Raw genomic sequence first — 20,879 nt, 5'->3', positions numbered from 1 at the left:
ATAGGATGTCTGTCTTTTGGTTTCTTTCTTACTTCAAGTTGGCTGATTACGTCTAGATCCTTGTATGGTGCTGCCAACGGCACTGTTTCATACTTTTCCATGGCTAATATTCCATTGTGTACATCGACCACTTCTTCTTGGTGCATTTTTCTGTTGATGGACATTTTGGTTTCTTCCAAGTCTTGGCTATGGTACATGTTGCTAGAGTGCAAGATGGCCAGCCTGTGTCTTTTTGATTCTGGTCTACTCAGGACATAGGCCTATCAAGGGGCCCACCAGATCACATGGTAGCTAAATCTCTACCTTTAAATGCACCTCCATTCTGTTCTCACTACTGGCTGTTACCAGGTTACATCCCACCAGCAGCTAGAGGGTACGCAGTTCTCTAAAACCCCTTCAGAATTTATTCTTTGTAGAGATTTTTGCTGATGATCATTCTGACGGCTGTGAGGTGAACATTTTTGTAGACTGGATTTGCATGGCTTTATTAATTCCTAATGTTGAGCATTTTTCCATGCCTTTTTTTTTTTTTTTCCAGTATGCGGGACACAGGCTCAGGACGCGCAGGTTCAGCGGCCAAGGCTCACAGGCCCATCCGTTCCATGGCATGTGGGATCCTCCTGTACCGGGGCAAGAGCCTGTGTGCCCTGCCTCGGCAGGCAGACTCTCAACCAGTGTGCCACCAGTGAAGCCCCATAACCTTTTTTTTAACAAAAAAAAAGGAGACAGAAGACAAAAGGTGCGAAAAATATGCCTGTTGAAACTGTCCTTTTAAAATCTGCATGTCTTTTGAGTATTTTATTCGATTTACGACCCAAGGATTTGTTTTGAGGGCAGGTGTCATTTACAGGGCTGGAATTATTTTGATTATCAAGTGACCATTAGCGCAGTTTTTAAAGCTGCTGTTTTGAGAAACACCCACAAGGTGGCAACACTTCTTCTTTACCAAATATGGTTACGAGGGCAACAGAGCCTCAATGGAAGTCGTGTTCTAGGTTGTAAATTAGAATGGAATATGCCAGGAAAAAGCCCCTTAAGTTTATGTCTCACTACTTGTTTTTTTAGTTTAATTTTTATTTTTTATCACAGCAACTTTGATTACAATGTTTTGCTTGTTGTAGGTGTGCAAGATGTGGTCCTTTTACACATATACATATATCTATCCTTTTTTGGATCCTTTACCCATGTAGGTTATGACATAATGTTGAGTAGTCTTCTCTTGGTATTCTGTAGGTCTTTGGTGATTATATATTTCACCTGTGTTTGTATATCTCTGTTAAACCCAATATCCTAATGTATATAATCCTCATACCTTTCCATTAGTGAACCATAAGTTTGTTTAATGAATCTGTGATTGTCTTTCTCTGTGAAAATATCTCCATTGGTATCAATTTTTAGGTAACACCTATAAGTGATATCATAGGATATGTGTCTTTCTCTTTTGACTTAGTACAAGTTGCGTGATTACCTCTAGACTCATGTACGGTGCTGCTAATGGCATTGTGCTATTTTTTTCCTTGGCTAATATTCCATCTGTACATGTACCAGTTCTTCTTTGTCCACTCATCTGTTGATGGACTTTTGGTTGCTTCCATGTCTTGGCTATTGTAATACTGCTGCAGTGCAGATTTGCCTGCCTGTGTCTTTCCAATTCTGTCTTCTTAGGTTATAGGCCCAGGAGTGGGCCTCCTGGATCATATCGTAGCTCAGTGTTTACCTTGTAAAGACACCTCCATTCTGTTCTCATTAGTGGCTCTTACCAGGTTGAGTCCCACTTAAAGTTGAGGGTATGCTCTTCTCCACGACCCCTTCAGCATTTATTGTTTGTAGATTTTCGCTGAAGGTTATTCTGAATGGTGTGAGCTGATACCTCTTTGTGGCTGGATTTGCATGCATCTCATAATCCCTTGAAATTGAGCTTTCAGTCATGTCCTTTTTTCCTTCAAACTGTGAGTACAGCTTACCTCTTTAAATTGTTTTCTTGAAACATGTGCCACATTTGGAAGTATTTTGGCCATTACCTCCCTCAAGACAATTTGAGGGCAGGTTTCATTTACAGCCCTCCAGTACTTGTGCATATAAAGTGACCATTAGTACAGGTTTTAAAGCTGCTGTTGCAGGTAATGGCGAGAGGGCGGCAGCATTTCTGCTTTCCCCACTCTGGTAACTTGGGAAACAGACCTTCCTGCCAGTGGTGTTCCTTGATAATACATGAGGGTGGAATGTGCCTGGATAAACCCCCAAAAGCTGATGTTTTCTTACTTATATTTGTTTTTTAAATTGAAACCGTAATCCTTACGCCTAACTTAATTTTCTTTTTTTTTTTTTGATTTTAAAAAATATTTTTCTGGGGTTAAAACAAATTAGAAGAACAACAAAACAAAACAAAGTAACCTGAGTGTCCCTCAAAAATCTAAGTCTGAAATACTTGGTACTTCTCTTCTATGGACTGTTATGTAGCCTGTAAAACGTGTGAGAGCTAAATATGCTTTTCTAACAATGAGAACATGATGTTCCAGATGTAAGGAACACCTGGATAAAATAAGAAAGCTACACATTATGCTGGTTGTTTCAGGGAGTGGGAAAGGATGGCAAGTGGTAAAATATTATCTTATCTTTTCCTTTAATTTTTTAAAATTTCTCTTGTTACAAAAAACTTGAACTATAATTGTACTTTAAAAAAGTAACAATGAATATTTAAAAGAAAATATATAGTGTTTAATTACATTTCATAGAATTATTATTCCTAAATCATAATTCTGTTAGTACACCAGTAAAAGCATTATTTCTTAATATTTAGTTGAGAACCGTTTCCTTCTGTTTTTGAGAATAATCCTCTAATCTCATTTTCAGAAATGGCACTCTTCCCCAAATCAAAGGTTTAACAGGGGAGATGCAAGCAGAATAATCATGAAAACACAAAGCAATACAACAGCAACAAAAAATTTCTACCTTCCAAAAACAGCTCAGTTTACAAAAGAATTTATATCTTCAAAACAATAGCATTCCTCCTTGACTTTCTAACCAGTCAAAATCTGTGTATTCTACAGAAACTCTGTGATGTTAAAATCACAAAACTGCCCTTTACTGTTTGTGCCTCCATTAGATTTCCTAAGCAGTAGCGTTTTAATGTACAGGTTAAAAACAAAACCATAATGTGATTTATTTATAATGTGTGTGTTCTTTGTTTTATCCTAGCGTCTAAAGTTTTCTCCATGGCTAAACCCCAGATAATATTCCTTTACATGCTAAGTGATATCTGGAGAGTGGGAGAGGTTTAATAAATACCCTAACCCTAAAGCGTACCCTAAACCTAAGCCGTACTCTAACCCTAACCCATAACCTAACCCTAAACCATAACCTGTACCCTAATCTTAACCTGTACCCTAATCCTAACCTGTAGCCATACCCTAACCCATACCCTAATCCTAATGCTATCCCTAAGCCTAACCTTAACCTGTACCCTAATCCTAACCTGTACCCTAACCCATACCCATACCCTAAACCCTAATCCTTACCCCTAACTGAATTTTTTTTTTATTTAAAAAATATTTTTCTGTGGTTACAACAAATTACAAGAACAACAAAATAAAACAGAAAGTAACCTGAATGTCCCTCAAAAAGCTAAGTCTGAAATACTTGATAGGTCTGTTCTATGGACTGTTATGTAGCCTATAAAAAGTGTGAAAGCTAAATCTATTTTTGTACAGTGAGAAACATGGTGTTCCACATGTAGGGAACACCTGGATAAAATGAGAAAGCTACACATTGTGCTCGTTGTTTCTGGGAGTGTGAAAGGATGGCAAGTGGTAAAATATTATCTTTTCTTTAATCTTTTTAAATTTCCCTTGTTACAATGTACTTGAATTATAATTGTACTTTAAAAAAGTAACAATGGAAATTTAAAAGAAAAAAGTATATATTGTGTGTTTAGTTACATTTCATAAAATTATTATCCCTGAATCATAATTCTGTTAGTACACCAGTACAGAGATTATTTCTTAATATTTAGGCGAGAACCATTTCCTTCTGTTTTTGAGAATAATCCTCTAATCTCATTTTCAGAAATGGCACTCTTCCCCAAATCACAGGTTTAACAAGGGAGATGCAAGCAGAATAATCATGAAAACACAAAGCAATACAACAGCAACAAAAAATTTCTACCTTCCAAAAACAGCTAAATTTACAAGAGGATTTTTATCTTCAGAACAAATGTGTTTCTCCTTGACTTTCTATGAGTCAAAATCTGTGTATTCTACAGAAAATCTGTGATGCTATTCCAATGAAACTACCCTTTACTGTTTCTGCCTCAATTGGATTTCCTAAGCAGTAGTGTTTTAATGTACAGGTTAAAAACAAAATCCTAATGTGATTTATTTAAAATGTGTGTGTTCTTTGTTTTATCCTAGTGTCTAAATTCTTCTCCATGGCTGGACCCCAAATAATATTCCTTTACGTGCTAAGTGATATCTGGACAGTGGGAGAAGTTTAATAAATACCCTAACACGAAAGCGTACCCTAACCCATACCCTAAACCTAAACCTAACCTGTACCCTAAACCTACCCCTAACCCAGAACCTAACCCTAAACCACACCCTGACCCTAACCCGTACACTAACCCATTATTTAACCTTAACCCGTAGGCGTACCCTAACCCTAATCCTTACCCCTAAATTAATTTTTTTGTATTTTACAAACTTTTTTCTGGTGTTAAAAACAATTAGCACAACAACAAAATAAAACGGAAAGTAACCTGAGTGCCTCTCAAAAACTAAGTCTGTAATACTTGGTACTTCTGTTCTATGGACTGTTATGTAGCCTATAAAACGTGTGAGAGCTAAATCTGTTTTTATGCAGTGAGAAACATGATGTTCCAGATGTAAGGAACACCTGGATAAAACAAAGCTACACATTATGCTGGTCGTTTCAGGGAGTGGGAAACCATAACCCGTACGCTAACCCTAGACCGTACCCTAACCCTAACCCTTACCCTAAACCGTAGCTGTACACTAACCTGTACTCTAAAGCATACCCTAACCATAAATCTAACCCATACCCTAACCCTAACCCTAACCCATACCCTAAACCTTACACTTAAATTTTTTTTATTGTATTTTAAAAAATATTTTTCTGGGTTTAAAACAAATTAGCAGAACAAAATAAAACAAAGTAACCTGAGTGTCCCACAAAAGCCTAAGTCTGAAATACGTGGTACTTCTGTTCTATGGACTGTTATGTAGCCTGTAAAACGTGTGAGAGCTAAATATGCTTTTCTACAGTGAGAACATGATGTTCCAGATGTAAGGAACACCTGGATAAAATAAGAAAGCTACACATTATGCTGGTCGTTTCAGGGAGTGGGAAAGGATGGCAAGTGGTAAAATATTATCTTTTCCTTTACTCTTTTTAAGTTTCTCTTGTTACAAAGAACTTGAATTATAATTGTACTTTAAAAGAGTAACAATGGAAATTTAAAAGAAAAAATTATATGTTGTGTGTTTAGTTACGTTTTATAGAATTATTATCCCTGAATCATAATTCTGTTAGTACACCAGTATAGAGATTATTTCTTAATATTTAGTTGAGAACCATTTCCTTCTGATTTTGAGAATAATTTTGTAAACTCATTTCCAGTAATGGCACTCTTCCCCAAATCACAGGTTTAACAAGGGAGATGCAAGCAGAATAATCATGAAAACACAAAGCAATACAACAGCAACAAAAAATTTCTAACTTCCAATAACAGCTCAATTTAGAAGAGGGTTTATTATCTTCAGCACAAAATCATTCCTCCTTGACTTTCTAACCAGTCAAAATCTGTGTATTCTACAGAAAATCTGTGATGTTATTCCCAAAAACTACCCTTTACTGCTTCTGCCTCCATTAGATTTCCTAAGCACTAGTGTTTTAATGTACAGGTTAAAAACAAAATCGTAAAGTGATTTATTTAAAATGTGTGTGTTCTTTGTCTTATCCTAGTGTCTAAAGTCTTCTCCATGGCTGGACCCAAATAATATTCCTTTACATGCTAAGTGATATCTGGAGAGTGGGAGAGGTTTAATAAATCCCTTAACCCTAACTCATACCCTAACCCATACCCTAACCTGTACTCTAACCCATAACCTAACCCTAACCCGTAACCTAACACTAACCCATACCCTAACCCTGACCCGTACCCTAACCCTAACCAGTACCCTAACCCTAACCTGTATGCTATTCCTAACTTGTATCCTAACCCTAACCTGTAGCCTAACCTATACCCTAACCCTAACCCATACCCTAACACATAACCATACCCTAACCTGTACCCTAATCCTTACCTGTACCCTAACCCGTACCCTAAACCCTAATCCTTACCCCTAACTTAATTTTGGTTTTTTTGTATTTTAAAAAATACTTTTCTTGGGTTAAAACAAATTAGCAGAACAACAAATAAAACAGATTTTTGAGGGACACTTATTTCAGTCTGAAATACTTGGTAATTCTGTTCTGTGGACTCTTTTGTAGCCTATAAAAACTGAGAGACCTAAATCTGTTTTTCTACAGTGAGAAACATGATGTTCCATTTGTATAGAACACCTGGATCAAATGAGAAATCTACATATTATGCTGGTCATTTAAGGGAATGGGAAAGGATGGCAAGTGGTAAAATATTATCCTTTCCTTTAATCTTTTTAAATTTCACTTGTTACAAAGAACTTGAATTATAATTGTACTTTAATAAAGTAGCAATGGAAATTTAAAATAAAAAATATATATATTGTGTGTTTACTTATATTTCATAGAATTATGAAATGCTGCCGCCCTCTGGCCGAACCTACAAAAGCAGCTTTAAAACCTGTGGTAATGGTCACTTCATATCAACAGGTACTGCAGGGCTGTAAAGGAAACCTGCCCTCATAATGTCTTGAGGTAGATAGAGGCCAAAATAGTTCAAAATGTGGCACACTTTTCAAGAAAACCATTTGAAGAAGTAAGCTGTAATAACAGTTTGAAAAATAAAAGGACATGCCTGAAAGCTCAATTTCAGAGGATTATAAGACACATGCAAATACAACCACACAGAGGTATCAGCTCACACCACTCAGAATAACCATCAGCAAAGAAACTACAAATGATCAATGCTGAAGAGGTTGTGGAGAAATGCATACCCTCAATTTGAAGTGGGACGTAACCTGGTAAGAGCCACTAATGGGAACAGAATGGAGGTGCCTTTAAAAGGTAAATCTTGAGCTCCTATATGATCCAGCACGCCCGCTCCTCGGACTATATCCTAAGAAGACAGAACTGGAGAGACACAGGCAGGTAAATCTGCACTGTAGAAGTATAACAAGAGCCAAGACAAACGTCCATCAAGAGATGAGTGGAGAAAGAAGAACTGGTCCATGTACAGATGGAACATTAGCCAAGGAAAAAAAATGAAACAATGCCGTTTGCAGGACCATAGAGGAGTCTAGAGGTAATCACGCAACTTGCAGTAAGTCAGAAAGCGAAAGACACGTATCCTATCATATCACTTATGGGTGTTACCTAAAAATTGATTGATACCAATGAAGATATTTCCACAGAGAAAGGCAATCACAGATTCATTAAACAAACTTATGGTTGCCCCAAACGGAAAGGTGTGAGGACTGGATACATTACGATATTGGGGTTAACAGAGATATACAAACACATGGTAAATATATAATCACCAAAGACCTACAGAATACCAAGAGAAGACTACTCAACATTGTGTCATAACCTACATGGGAAAAGGATCCGAAGAACAGATATATGTAGATTTGTGAAAGAACCACATCTGGCACACCTAGAACAAACAAAACATTGTAATCAAATTTGCTGTGATAAAAAATAATTAAAAATATGAACACGAAATAATGAGACATAAACTTAAAGGAATTTTTCGTAGCACATTCCATTCTAATTTACAACCTAGAACACGACTTCCATTAAGGCTCTGTTGCCGTGGTAACCAGATTTGGTAAAGGAGAAATGCTGCCGCCTTGTGGCTGTTTCACACAACAGCAGCTTTAAACAAAGCGCTAAGCTAATGCTCACTTAATATTCAAAATACGTGCCGGACTCTAAAGGACACTGGGCCTAAAGAAATTCCTGGGGTCCTAAGTCGACCACAAAATTCAAAAGACCTCAACATTTCAAAAAGACAATATCAAGTGGCATATCTTATGCACATTTTGTCTTTCTTTTTCTTTTTGTTTAAAAAAATGCATGGAATAATGCTCCATTTCAGGAACTAATTAAGCCATGCAAATCCAATCTACAAAAACGTTCACCTTACCACCGTCAGAATGATCATCAGCAAAATAGTCTACAAAACATGAATGCCGAAAGGGTTTTAGAGAACTGTTTACACTCTAAGTGCTGGTGGGACGTAAACTGGTAACAGCCAGTAGTGAGATGAGAATGGCGGTGCGTTTAAATTTAAAAATTGAGCTCATCACTCTGTAATAACCTACACGGGAAAGGAGCCAAAGATGAATAGATAGATACATAGATATAATGAACCAGATTATGTACACCTAGAACAAACAACATTTTTATCAAATTTGCTCTGATACTAAATAAAAATTAAATTTAAAAAACAAACAAGAGGTAAGGAGATATAAGCTCTTGGGGCGGGGGCGGGGGGGGTGTCCTGGCCCATTCCACTCTAATTTGCAGCCTACTAACACGATTTCCAGGAAGGCTCTGTTGCCCAAAAACCCAGTTGGAAATGTAGAAATGCTGCCGCTTTGTGGCCGTTTCCTGCAAGAGCGGCTTTAAACCCACAGTTAATGGTCACTTAACATTCACATGGCCTCAGAGCTGTAAGGACACCTGCCCTCAAAAAATGTCCTGAGGTGAGGAATGGCCAAAAACGTTCCAAAAAGGCAAAATTTTCAAGAAGGTAGTAAGATGAGGTAAGTTAGACTTAGTCTCTTGATTAAAAAAAAGGAAAATGGATAGAAGCTCAACCTCAGGAATTATTAGACTCATGCAAATCTAATCTACAAAAAGGTTTCAACTCACACCAGTCGACTGACCATCAGGAAAAGGTCCACAAAGAATAAATGCTGAAGGGGTTTTAGGCAACTGTGTACCCTCTAGACTGGGGGGATGTGAACTGGTAACAGTCAGCAGTGAAACATAATGGAGGTGCGTTTAAAAGTAAAAATTGAGCTACCACGTGATCTGGTAGGTTCTTCCATGTGCCTATCACCTGAGCAGACCAGAATGAAAGAGACATAGGCTGGCAATCCTGCACTGCAGGAGCATTTAACGTAGCCAAGACTTGGAAGAAACCAAAATGTTCATGAACAGAAAAATGCACAAAGAGGAAGTGGTCCATGTACACAATGGAATATGAGCCATGGGAAACAATGAAACACTGCTCCTTGAGGTACCATAGATGAGCCTAGAGATAATCACAGAACATGAGGTAAGTTGGAAAGCAAAAGACCTATATCCTATGATATCACTTGTAGGTGTTACCTAACAACGGCCAAAAATGGACATATTTCCACAGAGAAAGACACACACAGACCTGAAAACTTTGCGTATCTAAAAGGAAAGGTGGTGGCAATGGATAAACTAAGATTAGGTTTACCATACCTATACAAATACAGAATAAGTACATATATCAAAAAGCCCGAGCACGTAGCAAGGGAGGTCTACAGAACACTCTGTAATCCTTTACTGGGAAAAGGATCTGTATGTGAATAGATACATATGATGTACAAATGAACCAGACTGTGTACACCTAGGACAAACTATTCTAATCACTACCCCGATTAAAACAATTAAAACAACGAACAAGAAGTAATGAGACATAAACTTCAGGGGCTTTTTCCCGGCACATTCCATTCTAATTTACAACCTAGGAACCCGACTTCCAGGAAGGCTCTGCTGCCCTAGTAGGCAGATTTGGGAATGGAGAATCGCTGCCGCTTTGTGGTCGTTTCCCACAACACCAGCTTTAAACCCAGTGCTAATGGTCACTAAATACTCACAACCACTGCAGGCGTGTAAATGACACCTGCACTCAAATAAAATTCTGGGGTCGAAAATCGACCACAGAGTTCAAAAGAGGCCAACCTGGGCTTCCCTGGTGGCGCAGTCGTTGAGAGTCCGCCTGCCGATGCAGGAGACACGGGTTCGTGCCCCGGTCCGGGAACATCCCACATGCCGTGGAGCGGCTGGGCCCGTGAGCCATGGCCGCTGAGCCTGCGCGTCCGGAGCCTGTGCTCCGCAACGGGAGAGGCCACAACAGTGAGAGGCCCGCGTACCGCAAAAAAAAAAAAAAAAAAAAAAAAAAAGAGGCCAACCTTCCAAGAAGACAGTTTCAAGTGCTATATTGTACTCACACTTTTTTTTCTAGAGAAAAGAGAAAGGTGTGGAAAAACGCTGAATATTAGGAATTATTAAAGACATGCAAATCCAAATTACACAAACCTATCAGGTCACAGCAGTCAGAATGTCCATGAGCAAACATTCTGCAAACAATAAATGCTGAAGGGCTTGTGGAAAAATGCGTACCCGCGGTGTTAATTGGGACGAGTTAAGAGCCACTAATGAAAATACAATGGAGGCGCTCTGAAAAGGTAAACATTGAGCTGCCAGTCAATGAATCATACCCACTGCTGGGCCTATATCACCTGAGAAAATGAGAATCAAAAGTCACAGGCTGGCAATACTGAACTCCAGCAATATTTAATATAGCCAACACTTGGAAGCAACGAAAATGTCCATTAACAGAGGAATGCACAAAGAAGAAGTGGTCCATGTACACAATGGAATATTAATCCACTAAAAAATATAAATTAAATTTAAAAAACAAACATAAGTAAGGAGACATAAGCTTTTGGGGGTATATCAGGGCACACTGCACTGTAATTTATAACTGAGGAACACCACTGGCAGGAAGGTCTGTTTCCCTAGGTACCAGAGGGGAAAACGTAGAAATGCCGCCACCCTCTGGCCGATACCTGCAACAGCAGCTTTGAAATCTTTGCTCATGGGCACTTCACATGCACAAGTACTGCAGGGCTGCAAATGTAAACTGCCCTTAAAATGTCTTGACGCAAGTAAAGGCCCAAAATTTTCAAAATGTGGCACATTTTGAAAAGAAAACAATTTGAAGACGTCAGCTGTAATAACAGTTTGAAAAATAAAAGGACATGCCCGAAAGCTCAATTTCAAGGGAGTGTGAGACACACGTAAATCCAACCGCAAAGAGATATCAGCATAACCATCAGCAAAAAAACTACAAATGATCAATGCTGAAGAGGTTGTGGAGAAATGCATACCCTCAATTTGAAGTGGGACGTAACCTGGTAAGAGCCGCTAATGGGAACAGAATGGAGGTGCCTTTAAAAGGTAAATCTTGAGCTACTATACGATCCAGCAAACCCACCCCTCGGACTATATCCTAAGAAGACAGAACTGGAGAGACACAGGCAGGTAAATCTGCACTGTAGAAGTATAACAAGAGCCAAGACAAACGTCCATCAAGAGATGAGTGGAGAAAGAAGAACTGGTCCATGTACAGATGGAACATTAGCCAAGGAAAAAAAATGAAACAATGCCGTTTGCAGGACCATAGAAGAGTCTAGAGGTAATCACGCAACTTGCAGTAAGTCAGAAAGCGAAAGACACGTATCCTATCATATCACTTATGGGTGTTACCTAAAAATTGATTGATACCAATGAAGATATTTCCACAGAGAAAGGCAATCACAGATTCATTAAACAAACTTATGGTTGCCCCAAATGGAAAGGTGTGAGGACTGGATACATTACGATATTGGGGTTAACAGAGATATACAAACACATGGTAAATATATAATCACCAAAGACCTACAGAATACCAAGAGAAGACTACTCAACATTGTGTCATAACCTACATGGGAAAAGGATCCGAAGAACAGATATATGTAGATTTGTGAAAGAACCACATCTGGCACACCTAGAACAAACAAAACATTGTAATCAAATTTGCTGTGATAAAAAATAATTAAAAATATGAACACGAAATAATGAGACATAAACTTAAAGGAATTTTTCGTAGCACATTCCATTCTAATTTACAACCTAGAACACGACTTCCATTAAGGCTCTGTTGCCGTGGTAACCAGATTTGGTAAAGGAGAAATGCTGCCGCCTTGTGGCTGTTTCACACAACAGCAGCTTTAAACAAAGCGCTAAGCTAATGCTCACTTAATATTCAAAATACGTGCCGGACTCTAAAGGACACTGGGCCTAAAGAAATTCCTGGGGTCCTAAGTCGACCACAAAATTCAAAAGACCTCAACATTTCAAAAAGACAATATCAAGTGGCATATCTTATGCACATTTTGTCTTTCTTTTTCTTTTTGTTTAAAAAAATGCATGGAATAATGCTCCATTTCAGGAACTAATTAAGCCATGCAAATCCAATCTACAAAAACGTTCACCTTACCACCGTCAGAATGATCATCAGCAAAATAGTCTACAAAACATGAATGCCGAAAGGGTTTTAGAGAACTGTTTACACTCTAAGTGCTGGTGGGACGTAAACTGGTAACAGCCAGTAGTGAGATGAGAATGGCGGTGCGTTTAAATTTAAAAATTGAGCTCATCACTCTGTAATAACCTACACGGGAAAGGAGCCAAAGATGAATAGATAGATACATAGATATAATGAACCAGATTATGTACACCTAGAACAAACAACATTTTTATCAAATTTGCTCTGATACTAAATAAAAATTAAATTTAAAAAACAAACAAGAGGTAAGGAGATATAAGCTCTTGGGGCGGGGGCGGGGGGGGGGTGTCCTGGCCCATTCCACTCTAATTTGCAGCCTACTAACACGATTTCCAGGAAGGCTCTGTTGCCCAAAAACCCAGTTGGAAATGTAGAAATGCTGCCGCTTTGTGGCCGTTTCCTGCAAGAGCGGCTTTAAACCCACAGTTAATGGTCACTTAACATTCACATGGCCTCAGAGCTGTAAGGACACCTGCCCTCAAAAAATGTCCTGAGGTGAGGAATGGCCAAAAACGTTCCAAAAAGGCAAAATTTTCAAGAAGGTAGTAAGATGAGGTAAGTTAGACTTAGTCTCTTGATTAAAAAAAAGGAAAATGGATAGAAGCTCAACCTCAGGAATTATTAGACTCATGCAAATCTAATCTACAAAAAGGTTTCAACTCACACCAGTCGACTGACCATCAGGAAAAGGTCCACAAAGAATAAATGCTGAAGGGGTTTTAGGCAACTGTGTACCCTCTAGACTGGGGGGATGTGAACTGGTAACAGTCAGCAGTGAAACATAATGGAGGTGCGTTTAAAAGTAAAAATTGAGCTACCATGTGATCTGGTAGGTTCTTCCATGTGCCTATCACCTGAGCAGACCAGAATGAAAGAGACATAGGCTGGCAATCCTGCACTGCAGGAGCATTTAACGTAGCCAAGACTTGGAAGAAACCAAAATGTTCATGAACAGAAAAATGCACAAAGAGGAAGTGGTCCATGTACACAATGGAATATTAGCCATGGGAAACAATGAAACACTGCTCTTTGAGGTACCATAGATGAGCCTAGAGATAATCACAGAACATGAGGTAAGTTGGAAAGCAAAAGACCTATATCCTATGATATCACTTGTAGGTGTTACCTAACAACGGCCAAAAATGGACATATTTCCACAGAGAAAGACACACACAGACCTGAAAACTTTGCGTATCTAAAAGGAAAGGTGGTGGCAATGGATAAACTAAGATTAGGTTTACCATACCTATACAAATACAGAATAAGTACATATATCAAAAAGCCCGAGCACGTAGCAAGGGAGGTCTACAGAACACTCTGTAATCCTTTACTGGGAAAAGGATCTGTACATGAATAGATATATATGATGTACAAATGAACCAGACTGTGTACACCTAGGACAAACAATATTGTAATCATTACCCCGATTAAAAAAATTAAAACAACGAACAAGAAGTAATGAGACATAAACTTCAGGGGCTTTTTCCCGGCACGTTCCATTCTAATTTACAACCTAGGAACCCGACTTCCAGGAAGGCTCTGCTGCCCTAGTAGGCAGATTTGGGAATGGAGAATCGCTGCCGCTTTGTGGTCGTTTCCCACAACACCAGCTTTAAACCCAGTGCTAATGGTCACTAAATATTCACAATCACTGCAGGCGTGTAAATGACACCTGCACTCAAATAAAATTCTGGGGTCGAAAATCGACCACAGAGTTCAAAAGAGGCCAACCTGGGCTTCCCTGGTGGCGCAGTCGTTGAGAGTCCGCCTGCCGATGCAGGAGACACGGGTTCGTGCCCTGGTCCGGAAGCATCCCACATGCCGCGGAGCAGCTTGGCCTGTGAGCCATGGCTGCTGAGCCAGCACGTCTGGAGCCTGTGCTCCGCAACGGGAGAGGCCAGAACAGTGAGAGGCCCGCGTACCACAAAATTTAAAAAAAAAAAATTACGAAAATATATTAATTTTAAAAAACAAACAAAAGTAAGGAGACATCAGCTTTTGGGGGTTTATCTGGGCACATTCCACTGTAATTTATAACTGAGGAAGACCACTGGCCGGAAGGTCTGTTTCCCTAGTACCAGCATGGGGAACGTAGAAAGGCTGCGGCCCTCTGGCCGTTACCTGCAAAAGCAGCTTTAAAGCCTGTGCTAATGGTCACTTTATGTGAACAAGTACTGCAGGGCTGTAAATGAAACCTGCCCTCAAAATGTTTGAGGGAGGTAATGGCCAATAAATTTCAAAATGTTACACATACTTTAAGAAAAACTTTGAAGAGCTAAGCTGTAATCACAGTCTGAAAAATAAAAAGGACAAGCCTTACAGCTCAATTTCAATGGATTATGAGTCACATGCAAATTCAACCACAAAGAGTTATCAGCTCACACCAGTCAGAATATCCATCAGCAAGGAAACTACAAACAATAAATGCTGAAGCAGTTGTGGAGAAATGCATACCCTCAACTTTAAGTGGGATGTAACCTGGAAAGAGCCACTAATGAGAAGAGAATCGTGGTGCCTTTAAAAGGTAAACCCTGAGAAACCATGTGATACAGGAGGCCCACTCCTGGGCCTGTAACATAAAAAGACAGAATTGGAAAGACAGAGGCAGGCAAATGTGCATTGCAGCAGTATGACAATAGCCAAGACATGGAAGTAACCAAAAAGTCCATCAAGAGGTGAGTGAACAAAGAAGAACTTGTACATGTACAGATGGAATATTAGCCAAGGAAAAAATAGCACAATGCCATTTGCAGCACCGTACATGAGTCTAGAGGTAATCACGCAACTTGTAGTAAGTGAGAAAGCGAAAGACACATATCCTATCATATCACTTAGAGGTGTTACCTAAAAATTGATACCAGTGACGATATTTTCACACAGAAAGGCAATCACAGATTCATTAAACAAACTTATGGTTCATCAGTGGAAAGGTGTGAGGATTGGATACATTAGGATATTGGGTTTAACAGAGATACACAAACACAGGTGAAATATATAATCACCAGAGACCTACGGAATACCAAGAGAAGACTACTCAACATTGTGTCATAACCTACATGAGAAAACGATCTGAAGAACAGATACATGTATATGTGTAAAAGAACCACATCTTGCACACCTAGAACAAACAAAACATTTTAATCAAATTTGCTCTGGTAAAAAATAAAAATTAAATTAAAAAAAGAACAAGAAGCAATGAGACATACACTTAAGGGGCTTTTTGCTGGCACATTGCATTCTAGTTTACAAGCAGAACACGACTTCCATTAAGGCTCTGTCATCACTAATAAAGCAGCTTTATAAGCAATGTTGAAGGTAGCTTCAAAGAAGTCTCACTAATTATTGACAGTAACAAGAAAACAAACAAAAGTAAAAATCTCACTGCAAAAAGTATACATAGAGTAAGAGTAGTAGATCAAACACTTATTAAACTTCTGTAAAGAATAAAAGACAACAGTAGTATGTTTTTTTAAAAAGAGAGGGCCCAAATAAATCAGAACTGAAAGAGATGATGTTACAACAGCCACCACAGAAATACAAAGTATCCTAAGATACACACAGGCTAACTCAAGGCTCAGACTGGACAGAGTCCAGTCTCCATTCCCCTGTACATGACTTACAGGAGCCTCAGGAACTGAGGAGGGGGTCCGTGAGGAGAGGCACAAAATAGAAGATGTTAGGCATTAACATGACTGCATTCATCTTAAACGTGCCTGAACTACATTCACATGAGATGATTTTGTCCTGTATGTACATCGGCACCTCTAGTCAGAACTGCAGATCTTTGGCTTCACCACCACTACTGACAGCATTAGCTTCACCTGCTGTGGACAGTCTCCTATAGAATTTCTAGAACCACAAAGCATCGAAGCTTCACAGGATCCAGAGTCTGTGTGACTCCACTCTGAGTGTCAGAGTCTCAACTGCACTCAGAGACTCAGAGTCTCAACAGAGACTCCACTCTTGGAGGGCACACACAAAGTAGTCTGCACATCAGGACCCAGGGGAAGGAGCAGTCACCCCGCAGGCGAAACACCAGACCTACCTGCTAGTTTTAGAGGGTCTCCTGCAGAGGTGTGGTGTGGCTGTGGCTCACCATGGGGACAACGACACTGGCAGCAGAAGTTCTGGGAAATATTCCTTGGTGTGAGCCCTCCCAGAGTCCACCATTAGCCCCACCGAGAGCAAGGTAGGCTCCAGTGCTGGGTCGCCTCAGGCCAAACAACCAACAGGGAGAGAACCCAGCCCCATGAATCAGCAGATAAGTGAATTAAACATTTTATTGAAGTTTTATTTAATCCACAGACAAGCAGATTAAAGCTCTGCCCACCAGAGCAACACCCAGCTCTACCCACCACCAGTCCCTCACATCAGGAATGCTGCACAAGCCTCTAAGATAGATTCATCCACTGGAGAGCAGACAGCAGAAGCAAGAAAAACTACAATTCTGCAGCCTGTGGAAGGAAAACCCCATTCACAGAAAGAGAAAATGAAAAGGCAGAGGACTTTATACCAGATCAAGGAACAAGATAAATCCCCACAAAAACAACGAAATGAGGTGGGGATAGGCAACCTTCCAGTAAAAGAATTCGGAATAATGATAGTGAAGATGATCCAAGACCTTGGAAAAAGAATGGAGGCAAAGATCGAGAAGATGCAAGAAATGCTTAACAAAGACCTAGAAGAATTAAAGAACAAACAAACAGAGATGAACAATACAATAACTGAAATGAAAATACACTAGAAGGAGTCAGTAGCAAAATAACTGTGGCAGAAGAATGGATAAGTGACCTGGAAGACACAAAGGTGGAAATCACTGCCATGGAACAGAATAAAGAAAAAGAATGAAAATAAATGAAGACACCCTAAGAGACCTCTGGGACAACATTAAACGCAACACCATTTGCATTATAGGGGTCCAGATGGAGAAGAGAGAGAGAGAAAGGACCCGAGAAAACATTTGAAGAGATTATAGTCACAAACTTCCCTAGCATGGGAAAAGAAAAAGCCACTGTAGTCCACGAAGTGCAGAGTCCCAGGCAGGATAAAACAAAGGAGAAAAATGCCGAGACACATAGTAATCAAAGTGACAAAAGTTAAAGACAAAGAAAAATTATTGAAAGCAACAAGGGAAAAATGACAAATAACATACAACAGAACTCCCATAAGGTTAACAGCTGATTTCTCAGCAGAAAATCTACAAGCCAGAAGGGAGTGGCATGATAAATTTAAAGTGATGAAAGGGAAGAAACTACAACCAAGAGTACTCCACCTCGCAAGGATCTCATTCAGATTTGATGGAGAAATCAAAAGCTTTACAGACAAACAAAAGCTAAGAGCATTCAGCACCAAGAAACCAGCTCTACAACAAATGCTAAAGGAACTTCTCTAAGTGGGAAACACAAAAGAAAAGGACCCACCAAGACAAACCCATAACAATTCAGAAAATAGTAATAGGAAGATACATATTGATAATTACCTTACACGTGAATGGATTAAATGCTCCAACCAAAAGATACACGCTCGCTGAATGGATACAAACACAAGACCCATATATATGCTGTCTACAAGAGACCCATTTCAGACCTAGGGACACATACAGACTGAAAGTGAGGGGATGGAAAAATATATTCCATGCAAATGAAAATCAAAAGAAAGCTGGAATAGCAATACTCATATCACATAAAATAGATTTTAAAATAAAGAATGTTACAAGAGAAAAGGAAGGACACTACATAATGATCAATAGATCAGGAAATTTAAGAAAACTGAAATAATATCAATCAGCTGTTCTGACCACAATGCTACGAAATTAGAAATCAATTACAGGGTAAAAAATGTAAAAAACAGAAACACATGGAGGCTAAACAATACGTTACTAAATAACCAAGAGATCACTGAAGAAATAAAAGAGGAAATCAAAAACTACCTAGAGACAAATAACAACAAAAACACAATGATCCAAAACCTATGGGATGCAGCAAAAGCAGTTCTAAGAGGGAAGTTTATACCAATACAAGCCTACCTCAAGAAACAAGAAAAATCTCAAATAATCTAACCTTACACCTAAAGGAACTAGAGAGAGAAGAACAAAACCCAAAGTTAGTAGAAGGAAAGAAATCATAAAGATCAGAGCATAAATAAATGAAAAGAAACAAAGAGAACAATAGCAAAGATCAATAAAACTAAAATCTGGTTCTTTGAGAAGATAAACAAAAATGATAAACTTTAGCCAGACGCAAGAAAAAGAGGGAGAGGGTTTCCCTGGTGGCACAGTGGTTGAGAGTCCACCTGCCAATGTAAGGGACATGGGTTCGTGCCCCGGTCTGGGAAGACCCCCCCATGCTGCGGAGCAGCTGAGTCCGTGAGCCATGGCCGATGAGCCTGCGCGTCCAGAGCCTGTGCTCCACAATGGGAGAGGCCACAACAGTGAGAGGCCAGCGTATCGCAAAAAAAAAAAAGAGAAAAAGGGGGAGAGAGCTCAAATCAATAAAATTAGAAATGAAAAAGGAGAAGTTGCAACAGACACCACAGAAATACAAAGCATCCTAAGAGACTACTACAAGCATCTCTATGCCAGTAAAATGGATAACCTGGAAGAAATGCACAAATTCTTAGAAAGGTATAACCTTCCAAGACTGAACCAGGAAGAAGTAGAAAATATGAACAGACAAATCACAAGTAATGAAATTGAAACTGTGATTAAAAATCTCCCAACAAACAAAAGTCCAGAACCAGATTGCAACAGAGGTGAATTCTATCAAACATTTAGACAAAAGCTAACACCCAACCATCTCAAACTCTTCAGAAATTCTCAGGGGAAGGAACACTCCCAAACTCATTCTATGAGGCCACCATCACCCTGATACCAAAACCAGACAAAGATACTACAGAAAAAGAAAATTAGAGACCAGTATCACTGATGAATATAGATGTAAAAATCCTCAACAAAATACTAGGAAACAAACTTGAACAACACATTAAAAGTATCATACACCATGATCAGGTGGGGTTTATCCCAGGGATGCAAGGATTCTTCAATATACACAAACCAATCAATGTGATACACCATATTAACAAATTGTAGAATAAAAATATGATCATCCCAATAAATACAGGAAAAGCTTTTGACAAAATTCAACAACCATTTATGCATTTCCTCTAAGATCAGGAACAAGACAAGGATGTCCACTCTCACCACTATTATTCAACATAGTTTTGGAAGTCCTAGACATAGCAATCAGAGAAGAAAAGGAAATAAAAGGAATATAAAGTGGAAAAGAAAAAGTAAAATTGTCACTCTTTGCAAATGACACAATACTATACATAGTGAATCCTAAAGATGCCACCAGAAAACTACTAGAGCTAATCAATGAATTTGGTAAAGTTGCAGGATGCAAAATTAATGCACAGAAATCTCTTGCTTTCCTATACACTAACAATGAAAGATCAGAAAGAGAAATTAAGGAAACAATCCCATTCACCACTGCAACAAAAAGAATAAAATACGTAGGAATGAACCTACCTAAGGAGGTAAAAGACCTGTACTCAGAAAACTATAAGACACTGCTGAAAGAAATCAAACATGATATAAACAGATGGAGGTATAAACCATGTTCCTGGGTTAGAAGTATCAATATTGTGAAAATGACTGTACTACCCAAAGCAATCTACAGATTCAATGCAATCCCTATCAAACTACCAGTGGCAATCTCTACAGAACTAGAACAAAAAAATCTTAAAATTTGTATGGAGACACCAAAGACCCCGAATAGCCAAAGCAGTCTTGAGGAAAATTAAAAGAGCTGGAGGAATCAGACTTCCTGACTTCAGACTATACTACAAAGCTACAGTAATCAAGACTATATGGTACTGGCACAAAAACAGTAATATAGATCAATGGCACAGCATAGAAAGCCCAGAGATAAACCTACATACCTATGGCTAACTCATCTATGACAAAGGAGGCAAGGATATACAATGGAGAAAAGACAGTCTCTTCAGTAAGTGGTGCTGGGAAAACTGGACAGCTACACATAAAAGAATGAAATTAGAACACTCCATAACACCACACACAAAAATAAACTCAAAATGGATTAGAGATCTAAATGTAAGACCAGACACTATAAAACTCTTAGAGGAAAACATATGCAGAACACTCTATGACATAAATCACAGAAAGATCCTTTTTGACCCACCTCCTAGAGAAATGGAAATAAAAACAAAAATAAACAAATGGGACCTAACGAAACTTAAAAGCTTTTGCACAGCAAAGAAAAACATAAACAAGACGAAAAGACAACCCTCAGAATGGGAGAAAATATTTTCAAATGAATCAAATGACAAAGGA

The 20,879-nt window shown here is 38.9% G+C and overlaps 1 protein-coding gene and 1 long non-coding RNA gene across 2 annotated transcripts in view; one reads left to right on the top strand and one right to left on the bottom strand.

Annotated features, from left to right (window-relative positions):
• The window catches only part of LOC132597582 (uncharacterized), an 85,270-nt gene that overhangs the window by 7,730 nt on the left and 56,661 nt on the right, over nt 1–20,879 (bottom strand). The window lies entirely within an intron of this gene.
• LOC138842759 (uncharacterized) lies at nt 753–6,134 on the top strand. Its single transcript, XR_011377593.1, has 2 exons — nt 753–2,591; nt 4,066–6,134. It is a non-coding gene; the product is annotated as an uncharacterized lncRNA (long non-coding RNA).

Source organism: Globicephala melas, chromosome 7 (genome assembly GCF_963455315.2).
Source record: "Globicephala melas chromosome 7, mGloMel1.2, whole genome shotgun sequence".
NCBI classification, from domain to species: domain Eukaryota; kingdom Metazoa; phylum Chordata; class Mammalia; order Artiodactyla; family Delphinidae; genus Globicephala; species Globicephala melas.
Note: the sequence above shows the minus strand (reverse complement) of the source record. Positions and strands in the feature narration are given on the sequence as shown.